The following is a 22011-nucleotide window of genomic DNA, read 5'->3' on the forward strand; positions in this document are numbered from 1 at the left end:
CGTGGCCTAATGGCATCACCACCCTGACGCCTTTTCCTACTGGGATGGGCTACTGATGGGTAACATCATTAGGCTGCCTCGCTAGCAGTGATGGTGGCAGTGTGTGAGCAGCCAAGTGGGGGCCACAGACGTAAGTAGGTGGATGGGGGGCTGTGGAGGCAGGTGGAGGGTGAGCAGGCACAGCAAGGGGGGGCCACCAGATATCTAATGCAAAGAATGGAGTAACCCGATGCTGCTCTGGAAATTCACAAATAGGCAGGTAGAACAATTAAAATAGCATCTATTGTTTAGGATCCATCACTGTGTATTGTCTGATCACCACGATTGTTTTGATATATTATGTGTCGAAGCATCTTATGTAAGACTGAGAGATGTTCTAACAATGAAACAATATATGCTGTTTTAATTGTACTAGCTGAACCTGCACAGATCATCTGTGCGCTAGGACTTTGTGGCTCTCCTTGCCCACCGCCACAGCACCTGCTTTATTGCTCAGTGTCCACCACCCACTCTCACTCACCTCTTCCCCCTCTCTCACTCGCTCACCCCTCCCTGCCACTCGCTTGCTCACTCCCTGCTCGCTTGCTCACTCACCCCTCCCTGCTGCTCGCTAGCTCACTGGCCCCCTCCCCACCGCTCACTCACTCCCTGCTCGTTCTCTCACTTACCCCTCCTCACCACAAACTCGCTCACTCGCCCCCTCCCCACCACATGCTCACTCACTCGCCTCTCCCCACTGCTCGCTCTCTCACTCACCCCTCCCTGCCACTCGCTCACTCGCTTTCCCCTCCCCGCTCACTCACTTGCCCCCTCCCTACCGCTCACTCACTCACTCACTCACTCACCCCCAACCTGTTTCTCCTCCATATCTGCATATGGAATCCCCACTGCCCAATCACCATGGTGCTTCTGTTACCTCCATTTGGTAAAGCACTGTGTGGGTGGGGCTTGCCACGTACGACCTTAGTGTATTATATAGAGAGATTATCTGCATATTTGTGAATTTCCATAGCAGTATCAGGTTACTCCGATACTTACTTATTTTTTGCATCGTATTTTACGATACTGCACACACACCCCTTTTCTGGTTGGTTCTGTATACCACCAAATATCTAGACAGAGGCCACCACCAATGTCTCTATGCCACTGCCCACCTTAATGCGCTGCCTAATTCAAGGGTTTCATTCTATTGCGCCTATTCAGAGGCAGATTCATGACCTCTGAACTCTGCCCAATTTCCACTACAGCAAGCATCAGCTTTTGGGGTCACCCCTCCCCTGGCTGCTCTCAATATAACCTCCTCTTCATGGCAGCTGTAAAAGTTGAGCCCACGCACAGTGAGGTGTGAGCAGTCACTGCTGCCACTTACGCATGGCATGCATTAGCACCCTGCGCTAAGGCCAAGCAGAAATGGGTCAGAATCCATACAACCTGACGGTCCCCAGTGTTGATTGTCAACTAAATCGTGCAGAGTTCATGTCTCCCCAAATTCCATTTTTCCCCATTAGAAAACCACACATGCACACATGCACACACACACACTTTCCCATACCATCACAATTTCCAGAAATTATGCATCTCTACTCTTTAAAGAGTGTGTCACACTATTGGGTTGGGGTTTGTGTTACATTGTGGAGGAGGAGATGCAATAAAGTCAGCTTTCTCAACAGGGAATGCTGAACTGCCCGCTCAAAAGTTCTGAAGGACCCTGCTACAGGGGAGTAGCAAGATTGGAGTGGGCCCAGAGACAAAATTTTAAAATGCCCCCCCTCCCCAGTTCATGAAGTGTGTGTGTGTGTGTGTGTGTGTGTGTGTGTGTGTGTGTGTGTGTGTATCTCCTATGTGCCACAATGGATCATCCTAAATTTTTTTTTAAAGGTTTTGTAAATTGTGGACGATGCAAGTCATTTAATGGTACTAGAGAAAGACATGCTGTTCTGGTAGCTCCAGGTCTAAACACTCACATCAGTTTTGGAGGATGAATACAACTGAAGGAAGCCTGGGCGGGTGCGTGGCTGGGGGGGGTCAGTCATGTGACTTGCCTTTGGGGGGTCCCCCAAGGCAGCGGGCCCCCAGGCAACTGTCTCCCCTTGCTCTATTATAGTTACGCCCCTGCCCTGCTATGTGTGGATGTGATGGTACACATGTACTGTACTTTCTGCTTCCTTGGGAAGACCAGTGTCTCCAGTTAATTATGAAATTAGAGACCCAACAATACACAGACCAATAGGAGTGTCATCAGACAGTTGTGGTGGCCTGAGCTGGATGGAGACACTCTCTTCATGCACCACATTGTCAATAATATTTCATTCCCCACTGCCATCTGCATTGATCTCTGGAGAAATGAAAGCTAAGGGAGTTCACATCAACTAAAAAAAACAAAAAACTGAAGAGGGGTCCCTTCAGATTATAAATGGACACACCTTCTGTCAAACCCATGCAAATAAGCCAGTTCAGAGATCTATGGGAGGCTAAAGCCATATTCACATGTTAGGCTGAATACACATACAATCTGTGTGCAGTCTACACATATACAGATCCATATGCTTGTACAGTTGTTCACTCTGTATGCACAACACATGTACAGTAGTACCCTTCCTGTCAGTGCATGTGTTTGGTACCGAGGTCCACTTTTAAAGCGAACCCATTCAAGTGAACACGGTCATTCACACAAAAACATGTGCATGTGTACAGACTCCTGTACACACGTACTGCATAGAGTCTGAATAGGACTTCTGTATTCACTGAACACCTGAACAGGTCCCCGTTTCCATCTGAATGAATATGGCTTACCCATTGTCTTATAAAAACGAGGAGTGGCCAGTCCCAGCTTTCCATATGGATGCTGCAGTATTTACACATTCTTAAAGACCTTCCCAAGTAGGAACATAGGAAGCTGCCTCACACTGAGTCAGATGATTGGTCCATTTAGTCAGCACTGTCTATACCTGGTCTGCTCAACTTAGACCGCCCAGCTATTTTTGCACTACAACTCCCATAATCCCCAGCCACAGCAGCCAATAGCCAAGGATTATGGGAGTTGTAGGCCAACATCTGCAGGAGGGCCAAAGCAGCCCTGGTCTACACTGACTGGCAGCAGCTCCCCAAGGTTTCAGGCAGGAGTCTCTCTCAGCCCTACCTGCAGATGCCAGGGAGTGAACCTGGGACCTTTTGCATGCAAGCATGCAGATGCTCTGCCACTGAGTGATGGTCCCATCCCCTATAAGACGAATATCTTACAGGGCTCACAGATGTAGTCTCCCACCCAAATTCAAACCAGGGCAGACCCTGCTTAGCAAAGGGGCCAATCCATGCTCATTCCCAAAAGACCAGCTCTCCTCCTAAGGCAAGCAGTTCCTATGGACAGGAGATAGAAGCACTTGCCAACAGCTTCCTATAAGGAGCTATGTCGCTTACTTCTCACTTGGGATAGGGAGGGGGGGACAGAAAAATCTTAAATGCCGCCTTTCAGTGTGGCAGGTGCCCCCCCCCCACACACACATACTCACACACCAGAAGCCCCTACGCAACAGCACAGAGCCTCTGGGACATGCTGCCATTTGTGGGGGATGCACTGTGTGTGTCTGAGGTGTGTTTGCACAGAGACACCACTTCCATCACCTGTGTTAAGCATTGACAAGTTTGTCAGTGGCTCTGCTTCCCAGTTCAGAATCCAACCTCTCCGCTAGTCTAGTAGTTGCACGTGCCTTGATCATCTGAAGGCAGAGCAATGACCTTCCACCTCCTTGGCTTAGCCGCGTAGCTGCAGATGGCACGTTGTCTTAACCAATGATATTAAAAGCCACTGGAGCGATTCTGGTTTATGCAGGCCTCTGGGCCCATCTGACCTGACCCTGTTCTCTTGCTCTTTTGAATTCATCTGCCTCCTTCTGAACCTAGGAAAGCACAGCGAACCAAGTGTGAAATCACAGTCTGAAAATGTCATATGTGAAAAGATTGGGCTCAAAATATATATATATATTCAGTAACATCAGGCCCCCCCAATCACCTCCTTACCAGAGGATTGGAAGCTCACCAGCGTAATCAGTGTTACAACAAATGTGGAGAGGGTCCCAAAGAAGACAAAGGAAATTACACACATCAGCCAAGCCTCTCTCTTGAATAAACTGGTCCAAAGTAGCATCGAGGCTACCCATTGTCAAATAAATGTAGAAGGATAAGTCTTGCCAAGGAAGGAACAGCATGGCTTCTGCAAAGGGAAATTCTCCTTCCAACTACTGTTTAGAGCTCCCAGAAAGTTCAGCAGGCACATAGAGAGAGATGTTCTGGCATATATTGTAGTCTTGGACTTTCAAAAGGCTTTTGACAAAGACGCTCGCCAAAGGCGGCAGGCATCTAGAACCAAGCCCCCCTCTCACAATTGTCTGAGGTGGTGTGGCAAGGGGCAGGCCCCACTGAGATCCATAACTAGCCTGCAGAGTGCATCACTCTGCCCAGGCACTTTTTTGTATGGGGCAGTATATAAATGTACTAAATAAATAAGAGTAAATAATAAATCACTCTACACCTACCCACCTGCCCCAGGAGAGGGTGGACCACCTTGCTCTCTGGTTCTTCCCCACCACCACCCTGGCTGCACCCAGGGCTTTTGGGGTGAAGATGATACAGTAACGGCTATGCCCTCATTTTTAGAAAGTATGAAGTCCAGCAGTTCCTCCACTCCATCCCCGGTGCTAATCAAAGCACACAGGCTCCTTGTAAGGCAAAGAGAAGGAGGAAAAGAGAAATTGGGTAGTCTTTCTATTGGCATCACTAGAGTTGCATTTCTGGGGGTGTACCAGGTAGATAGCCAATATATGCCAAATTAGTAATGTGAACTAGAGACTGGTTCAAAATGAGTCTCGCCAGTGGATGAAATGGTGGCCTGTACACTTCACAGTGCCTTAGTGCTCATGTATATGCCTTAGTATGCACAGTGTCTTAGTGCTTATATGTATGTCTTAGTATGCACAGTGCATTAGTATGCGCAGTGTGTATGCCGTGGTATGCACAGTGCATTAGTATGTACAGTGTGTATGCCTTAGTATGCACAGTGCATTATTATGTGCAGTGCCTTAGGACTCATGTGTAGGCCTTAGTATGTATAGTGCCTTAGTGTTCATGTGTATGCACTTACATGCACATGTAGTACAGACAAGTCTGAGCTTTAACTACAAAAAGCTCAGCTATTGTCTGGGAGGCCCAAAATATAGCAGGCAAATGCGGCTGTGCCCCACACCCCTACTGGGGACCAGCCCCCTTTCAAAACCAACCCTTGAGAGTTTTGAAAGTGGCACAGGGGGCAGGAAGGAGGGGAGGTAGCCAACCGCCTCCTCTTCACTCCTCGTTAAGTGAAGGAGCTTTGCACAGGGTGTGGAGAGAAGCACAATCCTTCAAAACGTGCCAGGGTCAGATTGGTCCTGAAGAGCTCCTCCAGTGGTGGTGGTGGGAGGGATCTTGCCGCCCTGCTAGTGCTCCAATACTCTGCCACCGGAGGCAACCCCCTCACCTCGCCTCATGAAAGGAGCACCCGTGGATGTTGTCTACTGCCTCACTAAGAGGCAAAGACTAGAAGGCCTCAGGAAGAGACAGGCCATATCAGTGAAGTAAGGAAGGAAATGGGCTCCATTTTTTAACAGAAGCCTGTGTGAGCGGTTGGTATGACCTCTTCAGGGGCTTAGGTCCACATGGACCAGTAACTAGTGACAGATATCCATTAAGACAGTTCCCAGTTAAATTGTACTTGTACTTGTTAAAGGCTTTTTAAAACACCATTGCAAATTTGGCCACTATTGCAGGCAAATAGTCCTAGCCCTACATGGAGAGGCCACCAAGGAGATTGAGCCTGGGACCTTCTGCATGCAAGGCAGATGCTCTGCCACTGAGCTACGGCCCCATCTCGTACTTGTTATTTCTCCCATGTAAGTGTTTCTGTCTTTGGTTTTTCTAGAGAGTGGTAAGTGATAAATAATTGAGTTCTTAAAAGAAGTTGGGTGTGTGCTGCTGTTCTCACATGTACACTGGACTAGATGAACAGTCAAGAATTACAATGTAGGGGCCAGCATGCATATATTCTCAGTACCTTCAAGAAGAGCCCCTGGTGGCGCAGTGGTAAAACTGCCGCCCTGTAACCAGAAGGTTACAAGTTCGATCCTGACCAGGGGCTCAAGGTTGACTCAGCCTTCCATCCTTCCGAGGTCGGTAAAATGAGTACCCAGAATGTTGGGGGCAATATGCTAAATCATTGTAAACCGCTTAGAGAGCTCCGGCTATAAAGCGGTATATAAATGTAAGTGCTATTGCTATTGCTTCATGAATGCCTTCATTGCCAGCTTTCTGAAAGCAACATGAAGCTCCACAGACCCACACGTGCACTGTGCAGCATGGAATTGCCCAGATACAAAATCCAGTAGCTGCTGAGAATCTAGTGTTCTGTCGTTAAAACTGGAGGCTGGAGTAAGTTTCTAGTCCTCAGCGTTTTGGAGAAAAAAACTTGGTGAAACCATATTTATATTCTCCATATGCCATGGTTTTGTGCTCAGAGTAAATCAAGAAGTAGCAATAAAGGTAATCAAAGAAACAGTAAGATATTTAATTTCCCTAGACCCTTGAATAATTCTATTAGAGTAGTTAAAAGACACAGTAAAAAGACAGGACGTGGAATTAATTTCAAGTCTACTGACAGCAGCTTGAATTGAAGCCACTCACAAGTAGAAAAGGTCTGAACTGCTATCAACTGATGAATAGCCGAAAACTCTTGGAATGATAAAGTTAACATACAAAGTCATGGTTCGTGGAGCAAAATGGAGATGAAGAATTTCTGGGAAAATTGTGATTATTACATTTTGAACTGTTAAGTTTACACAAAATATAAATGTAAATACTTTAGAGGCAATACAACTCTTTCTTTGGACTTGTCCTATATTTTAAAAGGTTGATTTTATGCAGACTGGATATTTTGTTACTGAGTATCTATATCAAGAATTTGCAGCCTTGGTTCCCCAGAGATTGCTGGACTACAACTCCCATTATCTCCACCCATGTCCAACAGCATCAGGGGTCCCAAGGTTGTGAAACCCTGATCTAGACTATATAATGAATGTAACTACAGGAAACCCTCGGTATTCATGCGGGTTCCATTCTCAGCTACTGCCGTAGATCCCAAAACCGTGAATACCAAGACATTGGGGCAGTGGGTGAGGTTCTGAAGGGGCAAAAAACGGTTAGGGTTAGGTTTGTGAGATAGATGGTGATGGGTTAGGTGGGGGTGGAGTCTGACAGGTTAGGTTCTGAAGGGGCAAAAAATTGTGTTAATGGAACTGAAATGAAAGCAAGGGAAAGTGCCCTACCATGCACCACGAGTCCAGCAATGCCCTGCAATGTCTAGCAATGCTCCCCAAGAGACTCAATTCTGCATTTATTTATTTGTTGCTTTAAAATTGAATCCCCTCCCCCTTTGCCTTGGAAAAGATGCCACGAAATGACTTCCAAGCACAAAATGGTGGCCGGAAATGATCTTGGAGGGCCTTTCTGGCCACCCCTGATCTGCAGACATGCAGATTTAACCTTTTTTTAACCCATTTTTTTCCTCACGCACACTGAGGTTGGGTGCAATTCATATCCGACCATGGATAAGCGAAACCGCAGATGCCGGATACAGGAGTAATGAGGTCCTCCTATATATAATACAACTATACAATAAACGTAAGGTGAATATGATTGGATCAAAGCAAGAAAATTCAAAAATAAGATATAATAATGCCCCTGAGGCTCTCCAGATATTGTTGGCCTACAGCTCCCATCAGGGGCAGAGCCACCATTGGGTGAACGGGTTCAAAGAACCCAGGCCACCGGGAGGCGTGACCCCAGACACACCCCTGTGTCTAGCGTCAGACACATGTGTGGGTGTGTGGGTGTGATTTCGCACCCGAGTTAGATTGGCCAGCGCTGCAAATGCGGCACTGGCTGACTGAGCTCCTAAATGGGGCCACGTGGCCCCATTTAGGAGCAAAATCATGCCCCCACATCTAACGTCAGATGCGGGGGTGTGGCTAAATGCTCCCTGCGTCTGATGTCATGCAGGGGGAGGAGCTGGGGGTGCCATGCCAGAGACAGCACCTGGGCCACTGCTGGCCTCCCTCTGCACCTGGCTCCCATCATCCCCATCCATAATTTATTGTGGACGGGGATAATGGGAGTTGTAGTACCAAAGCAGCTGGAGAGACTAAGGTTAGCCACTCCTGGCTTACACTCCGCCACCCCGGGGGTGTCCACCATGTACATGCACACCACATCCACACAGTTAGTAAAACTGCAATAAGCCCACATATGCAGTGCTGTTGCTGCAGTAGGAAGCACACAGATTGTTCATGCTTGCGTGTCCAGCCAAAGTTTGCATTCCATCAAAAGCAAACAAACTGATGCAAAACTGATGACGCCTGGTACATCTCAAAGGCCATGTGCTAGGCATGCAAACACACCCATGATATACAGGGCTCCCTGAAATTCTCATAAGGGAAACATGTATCTCTTGGCGTAGTGAATACACTGGGCCACCCCAGTCGCACAGTATCTGTATATTACGGAATCAGCACGAACAGAGGGTTCCTCCTTGCGAGGAGCTCCTTTGAATTCCCAAGGAGTTGAAAACATCGCTGCCCATTCATTCTCTTCTTCGCAGTCTGCACGCTCCCAGGCCCAGCAATATTCCAAACACTGGTATCATGGCCAGCATGAAGACCTTCTCAGGGACCATGCCAGGAAGCCCAGGTTGTGGGGCAGATTGATGGGAGCTGGTCCCAGAGAACTGGGTCTAAGGGAAGAGGGTTGGCAGGAAGCAGGTCCAGGCAGGAGGCAACCGGGCACACAGAGTGAGAACAAGCTCTTCCCGCACAGTCTGGTCTGGTGGTGTTCCACGGCGGAGGCCGGCCTAGCTGCCTCCCACTTCCTTTTGCAGGAGTCCAGCCAGGATGACCTAGCAGGTCCGGACTCTGGAGAAGGCCGTCTGGCTAGCCCTTGCGAGAGTGCTCCTCTCCCTACAAGACCACTTGCCCCTCTGGCGCAATTTGATGCAAGGAATTGACCCTCTCCGGGAAAGAAAGAGAAAAGAGTCTGGCAGTTCTCTCCGCAACAGGCGGAAATTTGATCTTGCTGACAGACATCACAAGTCCAGCCACATGGGGCGGTGGGGCGGGGGAGGAAATCTGTCCCAGGCATTTTCAAAGACTGGGAACGTTTACGAATGCAGCAGAACATGATGGGGGGAATGAAGTGGTGGGATGCTGAGGTGGTCCTATGGACCGGACTGCATCTGACTACAGGGAGAGGGAGGAGACTATTGGTGAATAATCCCCCACGGGTGGGAGGGTGGGAGGGAGACAAAACATCCACGCCAATGGAAAAATAGCACAGCAGGGAAAAAGCTGCTATCTCAGGGGTAGGTGACCTTGGCTCTCCTACTACTGCTGAACTACAACTCCCACCATCTCCAGTCACCATTTATCGGGGCTGGGCATGATGGGGGTTGTAGTTCAACAACAGCTGAGGAGCCAAGGTTGCCTACCCCTGTGCTGTTTCAGCTATTAGGGTCAGCCCATCCACTAGCCACACACCTAGGCAGTCATTTAGGATGCCAGTTCTTAGAGCAGGCCTACTCAGCTTAGGCCCCACCCCAGCTGCTTTTGGACTACAACTCCCATAATCCCCAGACACAGTGGCCAATAGCCAGAGATTATGGGAGTTGTAGGCCAACACCTGCAGGGGGGCCGAAGTTGAGCAGCCCCGTCTTAGAGGGTGCCACAGCTTTTTGAGTGAGAACTGAATGGGCAGGGCCTGCCTCCTAGCTGGTCTCTGGCTTGCTTTGCTCCTCCTCCTCCCCACTCAGGGTGCACCTTCCCTGCCTTCTTCCCGCCTCGCTGCTGTTCCTGCTGCTCAGCTGCGGAGGTGGGAGCCTCCATCCTGGCTTCTCGAGTGCCTGGACCCAAAACAGGGAGCAAGTGGTTCACATGGCAGTTGGCCTGACTGGCTGCAGCTGAGCCAGCGTGGTGTAGTGCTGGACTAGGTGCTGGACTAGGACTGGGGAGACCCGAGTTCAAATCCCCATTCAGCCATGATATTAGCTGGGTGACTCTGGGCCAGTCACTTCTCTCTCAGCCTAACCTACTTCACAGGGTTGTTGTGAGGAGAAACTTAAGTATGTAGTACACCCCTCTGGGCTCCTTGGAGGAAGAGCGGGATATAAAATGTAAAGAATAATAAGGAGAAGGAGAAGGAGAAGAAGTTGGGCCTGGTTAGTTGTGGAGGGAAGCTCCTCACGATGCTGTCAAATGCTGACTCTCAAGGAGACCATGTGGCATCTGGTGGGCCACTGTATGAAACAGGATGCTGGACTCGATGGGCCTTGGGTCTGATCCAGCTGGGCTGTTCTTATGTTCCTATGTTCCAGAAGGTGAAAGGAAGTATGCATTTTGCAGTATGGCACATGCTTGGGAAACAGCACATGCAGTATGGCACATGCCTATGCTTGGAATATATGTATGACAGATATGTCTCCACCTTGGACTCTTCAAGCAGGGCTGCACAACTTTGGCCCTCCTGAAGTGTTGGCCTATAGCTCCCATCATCCCAGTCTATTGGCCACTGTGGCTGGGGATTATGGGAGCTGTAGTCCAAAAACAGCTGGGGGGCCAAAGCTGAGCAGGCCTGCCCAATCCCCAAACCGCATTGGCTAGTGATCCCTGGGTCATCCACGTGGGCTGCTCATTTGGCCCGGCAAATGAACAGCCTGCATGGCTTAAGTTACAGCTGGAGCTCCACAATTCTCAGGTTGCGAAGGGGCACCACAGTCAAACTTTGCCTAGGATGCCAAAAAACCCTGGGCCAGCCTTGCATCTGTTTGCCGGCTGTGTTGGTTTTCTGTTACTGGGTTTGTTTGTTTTTTACTATAGGAGAGCACTCAAAAACCTGGTCACAGTCATAGGAACATAAGGACATAGGAAGCTGCCTTCTACCGAGTCTGACTATTTGGTCCATCTAGCTCAGTATTGTCTACACAGACTGGCAGCAGCTTCTCCAAGATTGCAGGCAGGAATCTCTCTCAGCCCTATCCTGGAAAAGCCAGGGAGGGACCTTGGAAACTTCTGCATGCAGATGTTTTTCCCAGAGTGGCCCAACCCCTAAAGGGAATATCTAACAGTGCTCACACATTTAGTCTCCCATTCAAGTGCAAACCAGGGCAGACCCTGCTTAGCAAAGGGGATTACTTATGCTTGCTGCCTCAGGACCGGTTTGCCTGCCCCCTGCAGTCGGAAGTGGGGCAGTCCATTCTGCCCCCTCATTTTGTTGCATGGGTACATCAGGCCTCTGACTGGGTTAGGAACATAGAAACATAGGAAGCTGCCATATACTGAGTCAGACCATAGGTCCATCTTGCTCAGTATTGTCTACACAGACTGGCAGCGGCTTCTCCAAGGTTGCAGGCAGGAATCTCTCTCAGCCCTATCTTGGAGATGCCAGGGAGAGAACGTGGAACCTAGATGCTCTTCCCAGAGCTGCTCCATCCCCTGAGGGAAATATCTTACAGTGCTCACACTTCTAGTCTCCCTTTCATATGCTACCAGGGCAGACCCTGCTTAGCTAAGGGGACAAGTCATGCTTGCTACCACAAGACCAGCTCTCTTCAAAGCTTGGTCTAGGATCTCCCAGTCTAACCTACCTCACAGGGTTGTTGTGAGGGTAAAAATAACACCGCTCTGAGCTCCTCGGAGGAAGAGCTGGATATAAGTGAAATAAATAAATAAATAAGCACCCAGAATGAGGCTTCCCCCTTTGAAATTAATGGGGTTTGAATATTGGCTAGAACACGTCTTTGTATAGAATATAGGGGGGGAAGTACATATGTGTTTGGTTAAACATATAGCTCTATATGTATTTGTTGCTTTGAAATATCCATGTATGCATTTTGGATGAGTCAATAGCAACTTTCTCTTTGAGGGGAGGAAGAACCTCTTCCAACTCCCCCCACCCCGCCCTGCCTTTCTACAACACATGAATACAGAAAATATTCAGGCTATTTTCTTTGTTCTCTGGAGTGTAACAAGGCAACAAATTGACCCGTGGGGTGGGGTGGGGTGGAATTCACAATTTGTTTCTTCTGTATTGGTTTTTCTCGCTTCCCTTCTCTGCTTCACAAATGCGGTGCTCTTGTTCCCTCTCAGCCTCTGCTGACTCAAATGGAGAGCTGTCACTCAGGGGTGATGAAAACATCGTGCCTTTTACCCCATGGCTAATGTCCCAAGAGGAAGACACTAAATTTCCCTCTCTTGCTAGGCAGCTGCAAGAGAACTGAGAAGCAATAACTCGACTTGGTGTGGAATTCAGGCACAGTGAATTGCCTGTGCACTGTCCCCTTAAGAACAGCCCATTCTCCAGATTTGGGAGGGGGAGAGCTGGTCTTGTGGTAGCAGAGCATGAATTGTCCCCTATGCTAAGCACAGTCTGCCTTGGTTTGCACTTGGGTGGGGGACTACGTGTGAGCCCTGTAAGATATTCCCTTTGGGGCCGTCGCTCAATGGAAGAGCACCTACATGCTTGCATGTAGAAGGTTTCGTGTCCACTCTCTGGCATCACCAAGCTACAGTCTTCTTTATTCTCTCCATATAGCTTCCTTGGGGTGGGGGGTAAAGTGACAAATCATGGACTTAAGTCCAAACAGGCCTGCACAGCTTCTGATTCATCAAGCAAAAAATAGACCACCGGACTGCTTTTGCTGCCTATCTGGGATTGCAAAAAACATCTGAAGACTCTGGCAGGCCACCATATTTAACTGGTGGGCTGCATCCTGACCGGTGGGTGTCAGTTGGATCTGTTTATTTATAACATTCCATAGCTTCCTATTCTTAAAGCAGAGCTGCACAACTTCAGCCCTCCAGCTGGTTTTGGAGGACAGCTCCCATCATTCCCAGGCTTGGGGGTCAATAGGCAGGGATTATGGGAGCCGTAGTCCAACATCTGCAGGAGGGCCAAAGTTGAGCAGCCCTGCTTTAAGAGTCCAAGGTGGATACAGAGCTGTCATACATATATTCCAAGCAAAGGCATGTGCCATACTGAATTTGCCATTTCCCAAGCATGTGCCATACTGCAAAATGCAAACTTCCTTTCACCTTCTGGAGCATAAGAACATAAGCATGGCCTGCTGGATCAGGCCCAAAGCCCATCTGGCCTGACATCCTGTTTCATACAGTGGCCCTCCAGATGCCACATTGAGGATTTAGAAAATTTAGACTTGAAATACACTCCATTCCCCTACAGGAAACCACCAACAATAAGTGCCTTTGCTTTCAGTGGAGGGCCAGGTCTCCGGATGCAAACAGCCAGCAAGGCTCTACTGCTCTGTGTTCAGGTCCCCGCCTCCTTTCCTTTTCACAATGTTCATATCGGCCACTGGCATCTAGTGGCCATCTAAGAAACTGCATCACTGATGCTCCACAGTTAAACTAAAGCTGCCCACAAAGTGGGGTTGTGGTTTTTTTTTTTTTTTAAATGATGGCACATAAAACCAACAACTGTCATCATTAGCCAAAGGGAATGTAGGGAAGGGGGGGGGGAGAAGAATGGTGAGGTGGAGGGCCAAAAAGACACGTGAGGAAGACGAGGAGACGGAGGAGGACAAGGATGAGGAGGACTTCCCCAGGCACAAAGAAAGAAAGAGCCTGGGGGTGGGGGAGAAAGAAAGGGAACGGAGGAAAGAAGAAAGAAGGGATGGATAAATAAATAAATAAATAAATAAATAAATAAATAAATAAATAAATAAATAAATGAAAGAAAGAAAGAAAAAAGAGTGGAAAGAAAAGGGGGGAGGGAGAAAGAAGGAGAGGGAAAGGAGGGATGGAAGGAAAGCAGACCAACATGAAGAAGGTGACATATGAGGTCAAAAGCTGTTGTCCATCATTCTGCCTTTCAGTTTTATATTTAAACATTGGCTAGTTTAAATATAACAAACATCTGAAGTCACATAACAAATCAGTGCCCAGCACAAACTCGTTTTTCTTCTCATGTCATCTTAGAAGAAGGAAACATCTGTAAACCTGGGAGAATATAATCGCAAGAAGCTGCCTCAAACAATTTGTTTATCTAGCTCAATCTACTCGAACTGGCAGTGATTCTTCAAGGTCTCTGGCCGAGGTTTTTCACAGCTCTGCACCCAAGATCCTTTTTCAGCTGCAGTCTCCTCCCCATAGAGATCCTCAGCCCATGAAAAGAATTGTATAGTGATGTATCCCATGAGAAGATAATTGCATCCGACCTCTAGTGTAGCTTCAACCACCATCTAGTTTGGAGATTTATAATTATGTACAAGCTAGCTCTACAGATTAGGCAAGCTAGGAACCCCACTCTGAACCCCAATGCAGTGTGGCTCTGGTTCCCTTTTACATTTTAAAGTGAAGTTCTGTGCTGATCCAGACATGCATATTTCTAATCCATTAGGGTTAGTGTAACTCCCCCAAGTTTTCAGCATTCCCCAACTCATAGACCTTTTTGATTAATGCAAAGAGTACTTTCATTTATTTATTGTTTATTTATATTTATTACATTTCTATACCGCCCCATCCAAAAGGCTCTGGGCAGTGCACAACAAGTAAAAAACAAAGGCAAAACCATTTCAAAGAAGCTACTTAAAACAATGTAAAAACAAATTTTAAAACCATTTAGAATCATTTAAAACAAATTAAAATACTTTAAAAAACCATTTAAAACCCTTGGAAAGCCAGGCCAAACAAGTAAGTCTTTAGGACTCTCTTGAAAGCCAACCAGAAGTCCAAACAATGGCTATCTGCTGAGAGTACACTCCACAGATTAGGAGCAGCTACAGAGAAAACCCGGTTTGGAGTCGCCACAAGATGTGCCAGTGGACCTCTCCGGAAGACCTCAGCATGCAATGCGGATCATACAAAAGAAGGCGCTAAGGTAACCTGGACCAAAGCCATTCAGGACTTTAATGGCAGTAACCAGCACTTGGTATTTTGCCCAGAAACATATTGGCAGCAAATGCAGCTGCTTGAGAACAGGCATAATATGGCCTCTTCCTGTTATTATGAAGTCATTATTTTTATATGGTTTCTGTTTCTGTATTTAGATGCATATTTTTAATTGTAGGTTTGCTCCTTATTTTGGAAAAACAACATTAGTTTCATAAAGTTGATGTTTTTAAAAAACATCAGATTGCTGCCATCTTGGAGTGGATGACATCATCACACACCACACCATTTGGGCATCCTTATGTGTGCCTACAGCTGTAGCAAATTTGGTTCAAATTGGTTAGGTGGTTCACATGTTAGCCCACTTGTGCCGGAAAAGTGTGCATGTCCGCCATCTTGGATTGGAGTGGATGACATCATCACAAACTACACCAATGAGGTGTCCCAGTGTGTTCCTACAGCTGTACCCGATTTGGTTCACATTGGTTCAGGTGTTGTGAAGTTGATGGGGGGACACAAACACAGATGGACACACGGACAGACACACACAGAGAATACTGGGTGATCTCATAAGCCTACTGGAAAGTAGGCTAACAACCAGGGGCGTAGCAAGGTTGGAGTGGGCCCAGAGACGAGATTTTAAAATGGGGGGCCCCCCACTCAAAGTCCAGGGCCCCCGCACACCCCAGGCCCCCAAGGATTTAAGTCTGATATTCCAAAATAAGTCTGCTGCCTGCAAATACATTTCACTGAATACACACACGCACATGTCACAATATATAGTGATATACATTGAGTACTATACATTTGTATTACTTTTAATGTCTAGAACACACTAGAAAGATGAATGATTAAAATGGGCCCCTCGCTGCAGATTAGCAAAGGAGACTTTCAACCATGCAGGGTGAGCCTATGTTTGTTTTCTCAGAATTCTGAACAAATTCAGTCAAGTTTGATTGCAGGAGGTTTTTCACAGGAGGCTTTTAAAGCCCTTTAAGACACATCTCCTCCTCTGGAATGGAGGTGCTGCATTCACATGTTGGCCAGATTTACCCTGAAGTCCCTGCAAGTTATTGGGGAGCAGTTCACACACAAGAAAAATGAAATAAAAGCACCACACATGCTTCACAGTTCTCACTCAGACCTTCTGGGTTGCAAAACAACTTGAACATAAGTGCATTTATAAATGAATGAATGAATGAATATAATACTGTTTCTTCCAGAAGTTTTTGTAATTTTCTGCCATGAAACAAGCCACTTATAGGACTTTTTAGATAGTTTTTTTTAAGCCAGCAAATTTTCCAAGCTGTTTAAAAATAAATATTCAGAGACTTCTCAGTCCCTCCCCCCCATATCAAAGCCCTATGGCAAGCAGATGCCTATATATCCGGGGCGGGGGGTGGGGAGGTAACCACAAAAAGGAGTTCACACTCTACCTGGCAAATGCTGGATTCGGCAGGGCAGCAAGGGGTCTTCTGCTGCAGAGAACACTCTGGCTGCCTCCTCCTTCCTGGCTTGCTTGGGCCCTACTCGAGTTCAGGCTTCACTGCGGCCTACACGGAGGCCTCCGTGGAAGCCCCGCCCACCCGCCGATCAGCTGAGAGGCGGCAGAAAAGGAGCTCTTTGCAGCTTGTCTGCTGCTCGATTGCCGGCCAGCAGAACAAGCAGGAGAGACGGCGAACAGGGCAAGTGGCTGAGGGGCCTTGGGGCTGGGCAGGGGGCAATGGGGAGTCACGTGAGGTGCCTCTGGGGGGCCCCTCCAGGCAGTGGGGCCCCCAGACAACTGTCTCCCCTTGCCCGATCGTTGTTACGCGCCTGCTAACAACTAAATTATTGTGGGGAAATAGCCCTCAAAATGTATTGAGGAAGGAGGAGGAGCAGACATGTTAAAACTGAGGTCATGGCATTCTGACCTGATCCAAGCCCTATTCACACGTTATGTTCAACATCCGTACAGTGAGTGTAATGTGCTCACATACAGGGCAACAGTATGTGAGCCTAGTACCATTGCAGGCATGCTAGTTGCACAACTGCAAAAATGCAGTTACATGCAAGTAAGTCCATTGAAGTGATGGGCTTACTCTCATGTAATGGCATTTTTGCAATTTTCATATTTGCACAATTTGTACAGTTGCACAGCTAGTGTGCCTGCAATGGTACTAGGCCATGCTGTTGCACTGTATGTGAACCAGCATACCCAAACACAGATCTATACACAGATACAGTGTTATGTATTCACATGTTATGCTGAACGCAGGTACAGCAGTATACACTTCCTATCTTTACCATGCATTTGAGGGGCCTGTACTCAGATTCACTTTTAAAATGAACACAGGTACAGTCATTCACACAAAAACACATCCCTCTAGACTTCAGCAACACAATGCCCAGATAGGGCTCTGCTTATACAGACAGGTTCATGTGGTACAGCCCCCTTCAGACTGTACCATTAATGGCTTCAGGATGCAAGTGAGGATTTGAATGCTCTCACATGCAGAAAAATGTCAGCATATCAGCAAGATAGTGGATAGCAAGATCAGCCACCAGGACACATTTCTGTGCCGTGCCAATTTTCCACAGGCAGTGAAGCCTTTTTTTTAGCATACAGGAGGATTTGAAGGTATGAACCCACATCCCACCTGCAGTCTGAAGTGGTGCAGTCCTCTATACCATGTGATTTTTAGTTTTAGTTTTTTATACTGGCCCACAGAGAGGGGGAATGAGGCGGACCTTAGCAATGGATGCTGCAAATCATCATCCTGTCACCTGCTCCTTTCTTGCCTCACAAAAAAAGCTCCGATTCCAGGCACAGTTGCTAAAACTCTCCATTTCCTTTCCATTCTCACTTTCTCTGACAGATGTCACTAAGGATTTGCTTACATCACAAACTTATTACGGGTCAGCAATGAATTGATTTAACCAGCAGCTGACCTGGTGCTGCATCTAGAAAACTCGAATCCGGAAATCAGGAGAATTTGATGCACGCTGCACCGTTTTGAAGAGGGGAAGTATGTTACTCATTATGACATTGGTGCTAGCCAATAGGTAGTAGACCTATTGGATAGAAGTGAACTATTTCATCTAAGTTCATTTGGAGGCCTGCTGGGAAAGGAAAGGAAAGGAAAGGAAAGGAAAGGAAAGGAAAGGAAAGGAAAGGAAAGGAAAGGAAAGGAAAGGAAAGGAAAGGAAAAATTTCTTTTTGGATTAAACTTCTATACTGGCTTCCTGTACTTCTAGATCCAGAATACATTTCTCATCTACCTTCCCCATGGCCTTGTCCTCCTAATATTTCTGCTCTCATATCCCAATACATCCCTCTCCACTACCTTCACTCTTCCAGATCCACTACTGGGGGCGACTCTTTCATGAGGCGGGGTGAGGTGGTTGCCTCAGGTGGCAGATTATTAGTTATTGGTCTGACCCTTGAAATCTTTGCATGTGGAGAGGGGGGGGGCTACTGTCAACTTTCCATCTTCCTTGCCCCCCATGCCACTTCCCAAGTTGCAAGGGTCAGCTTGGAAAGGGGACTAGCCTCCTCCACTGGAGTTGTGGGGCATGGCAAGATTTGGTACCTCTCCTCCATCACTGCAGTAACCTGGACCAGCCCTGGCCACCACCTTCAGCTGCTCCAAGACCTCCTGAGCCCTCAAGCAACTCTGCTGTTCCTCCCCTGATGCCTGGAACGCTGTCCCAGCAAGGTGGGATGCCACTTTTCTTACTCAAGTCCTCAGAACCCACCTTTTCCATAGCCATTGGCACAACCACCTGATCTCCCAAGTCTACTGTAATTAAGCCTGTGTGAATGAAACAATCACATACCCACCCCCCTATTCATCCCTGTTTCCCTCCCCTTCCCCTGTTGTCTCACATGTGTTAATTTCCTGTCTTTCAAGACAGGGGAGCTGACCTTTGCAAAGCACCATGTACCTGGATGGTGCTATATAAGCACATCTATATATATATTTCTCCTGGGTGTGCCCAGGAGAAATGCGTCCCGGCAGCCCAGCTGATTGGCTGGGCTGCGGGGGCGCCTGATTGGTCCTGGAGCACCCAGGAGAACAGCGGCGGCCATGGCCGGGGAGCCAGGCGGACCCAGCCGCGGAGTCGAGGCGGCGGGCCTGGCTGGGCCCGGGGGCACTCTTGGGCCCGGCCGCGGCGATGGGCCCGGCCGCGGCAGCAGCACTCTCCGGCCCGGCGGCGGCGGGGGCACCCTCCGGCCCGGCCGCGGAGGTAAGGCGGCGGGCCCGGCCGCAGCGCAGGCGGCGGTGGGCCCGGCCGCACTAGAGGCACAGATGCTCTGTGCCCGGGCCCACTAGTTGTATATATTTGAGAGCCAGCGTAGTGTAGTGGTTAGAGTGTTGGGCTAGGATCAGGGAGACCCAAGTTCAAATCCGCCTTCAGCAATGGAACTTGCTGGGTGACTCTGGGCCAGTCACTTCTCTCTCAGCCCAACCTGCCTCACAGGGCCATTGTGGGGATAAACATAACCATGTACACTGCTTGAGGTTCCTTGGAGAAAGAGCAGTATAAAATGTAAAAATATGTTGGTTGATAAATAAGCAACAAATGATAGAAACATTTAAGTAAAACATTTCTCTTCATTAATTCATAAAGGGTATTTATATATTCCAACAAGCACACACTTCTCTAGTGTTTTTCCTCTGCATCTGACTTGATGACTATAAAAGAAAGTTGGGGTGGAATGATGTATTCAGCTTTTTTGGAGGCACATACCAAACATTATGCATTACTGTCTGTCTGGTGGTGGGGGAACCCTTGAGCACACTGTTCTTTCTTTATATGAGCCACAGAGCACCTGTGCAGCTCATTGAGCCAATCATATCGAGTGAAAACCGGTTGACTGTCACTCTTAAATCTCCTTAAGGCATCAGCAGAGCACATACGAAGTCACAGAATGCTCAGAAACATTCTAACTTCTGAGAAGGAAGGATCAGCCATAACATACCGACAATGCAGCCATTGTGGAAGATTAGTTTGTATGGAAGGAAAAGTCTTATAAAGAAAGGGCTATGTCTGATTGGCAGCAAGGGAGACTAAGAGGCTCGCTTGCTTGGCAGCCAATGAGATGGGGAGCCGAATTAAAGTGTCAGACATGACCATGTGATCTGGAACTGTGTACCCAAATATCCTACTTTCTGGCAGAGTATGAAAATCTTCCCTTCCTATACTTGGGTAACACTTGGATATGTTGCCATTTTAAAAATGTATAAGAGATGGAAATAGGCTTTCCAATGGAGGAGGGAAGGGTGCAGAGGGAAATTCCTCTATAGTGAGAAATTGCTGATTTCTACAGGTACTTGCTCATATGGCCTGGATCACATGAGGACTAGATAAACCAGGACTCAGGTGCATCATCTTAGAGTGTATCCTTTCCCAGATCTGGGTCTGGAAGTAGCATCTGTTAGGGGTCCCAGACAATTCCACAGAGGGCCCCTCCAGGGTTAGCAACACCTGCTCCCCATTTTCCCTCTTACTCAGTAGGTGAGCAATGCCACCTGCTGGACAATTGCCTCACTGCAAGGGAGAGGCACACATTTTAAATTGATCAAAGATTCCTTAGCTGCTTTTAGTTGGTGGCACATGTAAGGAATGTGTGATGCCAAATGGATTCAGATAAGTGCAGATAAAAGAAACATGAGCAGACAAACAATTAGAGCTAACTCCTTCCACATTTATTACACAGGCTGTTTAATGTTGCTGCAAAATAAGAACAAAAGGTAATATGAGTTGCATATTATGTCTGCTGTTATTCGCATTTTGATCCCAGTCTTCCGTCCCTGAGCTCAGAGTGACTTACATGGATGGACGTTGCCCCATTTTACTGCCACAACAACCCTGGGGGGTAGGTTGGATTTTGTTTGTTGATCGTTATTGTTCTTGCACTTCTTTTCTGTATTGTTGTTGTTTGCTGCTGCTGCTGTTGTTATTTGTTGTTACAGCACCATCAGTGTAAAGTAACATTGTGCCATCGAGTCAGTGTCAACTCCTGGCGATCACAGAGCCCTGTGGTTTTCTTTGGCAGAGCACAGGAGGGGTTTCCCATTGCCATCTCCCACGTAGTATAAGATGATGCCTTTCAGCTTCTTCCAATATCGCTGCTGCCTGATATAGGTGTTTCCCATAGTCTGGGAAACATACCAGCAGGGATTTGAACCAGCAACCTCTTTGCTCCCTAGGCAAGTTACTTCCCCGCACTGCACCATTAGTACATGAGACTCTATAAAGTGGAAACTAGTAAGATGCTGTCCCCAAAGAGCTTACTATCTAAAGCAGATTGCGGGGGGGGGGGGGCACAGAAGGAAGAAGGGAAAGGCAAGGGTGTGGAGGGGGAAAGGGCAGGCAAAATGCAGTTCCATATGCTTTAAGCAGACTAGGTGGGTTTTCAGGAGGAGAAGGAAGGAAGGAAGGAATCCCTTCGGTGTCATTATTTCCTTTGAAATGAAAAGATAATACAAACTGCATATTCAGGGGCATAGCTAGGGGAGAGGGGGCCCATGTTTGCCCCTCTCCCTGGCAGGCCCTCAGAGCGAGGGAGATAATGAAGAAGGGGGCCCAGGTTCTTTAAACCTATCCGCTCAATTATACATACACCCCTGTGCATACTTACAGGGAAGTAGCCATATTAGGCTGTAGTAGGGAGGAAGAGAACGAAGGCCCAGCTTATACGTATCACGGAGCTGCAGGTCCAATGGACCCACAGTTCTATGCCCCGCTCCGCCCACTCTCCCATCTGTGTTCATGTAAATGGCCTCTGCTCATGTGCGGAGGTCACAAAAATAGCCTCCACATGTGCACAGAGGCCCGACTGGGCCAAAGAAGACCCGAACCGGGCCATCAGCAGCCCGGCCTACTCTGGGAGAGGCCAGCAGGGGGCAGGGGAGCCACCACCCCCTCTGGCACTGGTATGGATGTAGTTATTTACTCCCTGAGTCCAACCCGCTCTAGCCTTAGGGAAGCCCCCCCCCCATCTCCCCTCTTTACTGGTAAAGGGGAGACCAGTACTCCATTTACCAGT

At 47.9% G+C, this 22011-nt stretch overlaps 1 protein-coding gene across 1 annotated transcript in view; it reads right to left on the reverse strand.

The window, feature by feature from the left end:
- Positions 1-16528, reverse strand: part of LRRC4B (leucine rich repeat containing 4B) — a 185843-nt gene extending 169315 nt beyond the window's left edge. The window contains exon 1 of the mRNA XM_053265969.1: positions 16412-16528. The gene's annotated coding sequence lies outside the window, so the exon portion shown is untranslated. The remainder of the gene's footprint in view (positions 1-16411) is intronic.
- Positions 16529-22011: the final 5483 nt, after the last annotated feature.

The sequence above is a fragment of the Hemicordylus capensis genome, chromosome 6, assembly GCF_027244095.1.
Source record: "Hemicordylus capensis ecotype Gifberg chromosome 6, rHemCap1.1.pri, whole genome shotgun sequence".
In the NCBI taxonomy this organism is placed as follows: Eukaryota; Metazoa; Chordata; class Lepidosauria; order Squamata; family Cordylidae; genus Hemicordylus; species Hemicordylus capensis.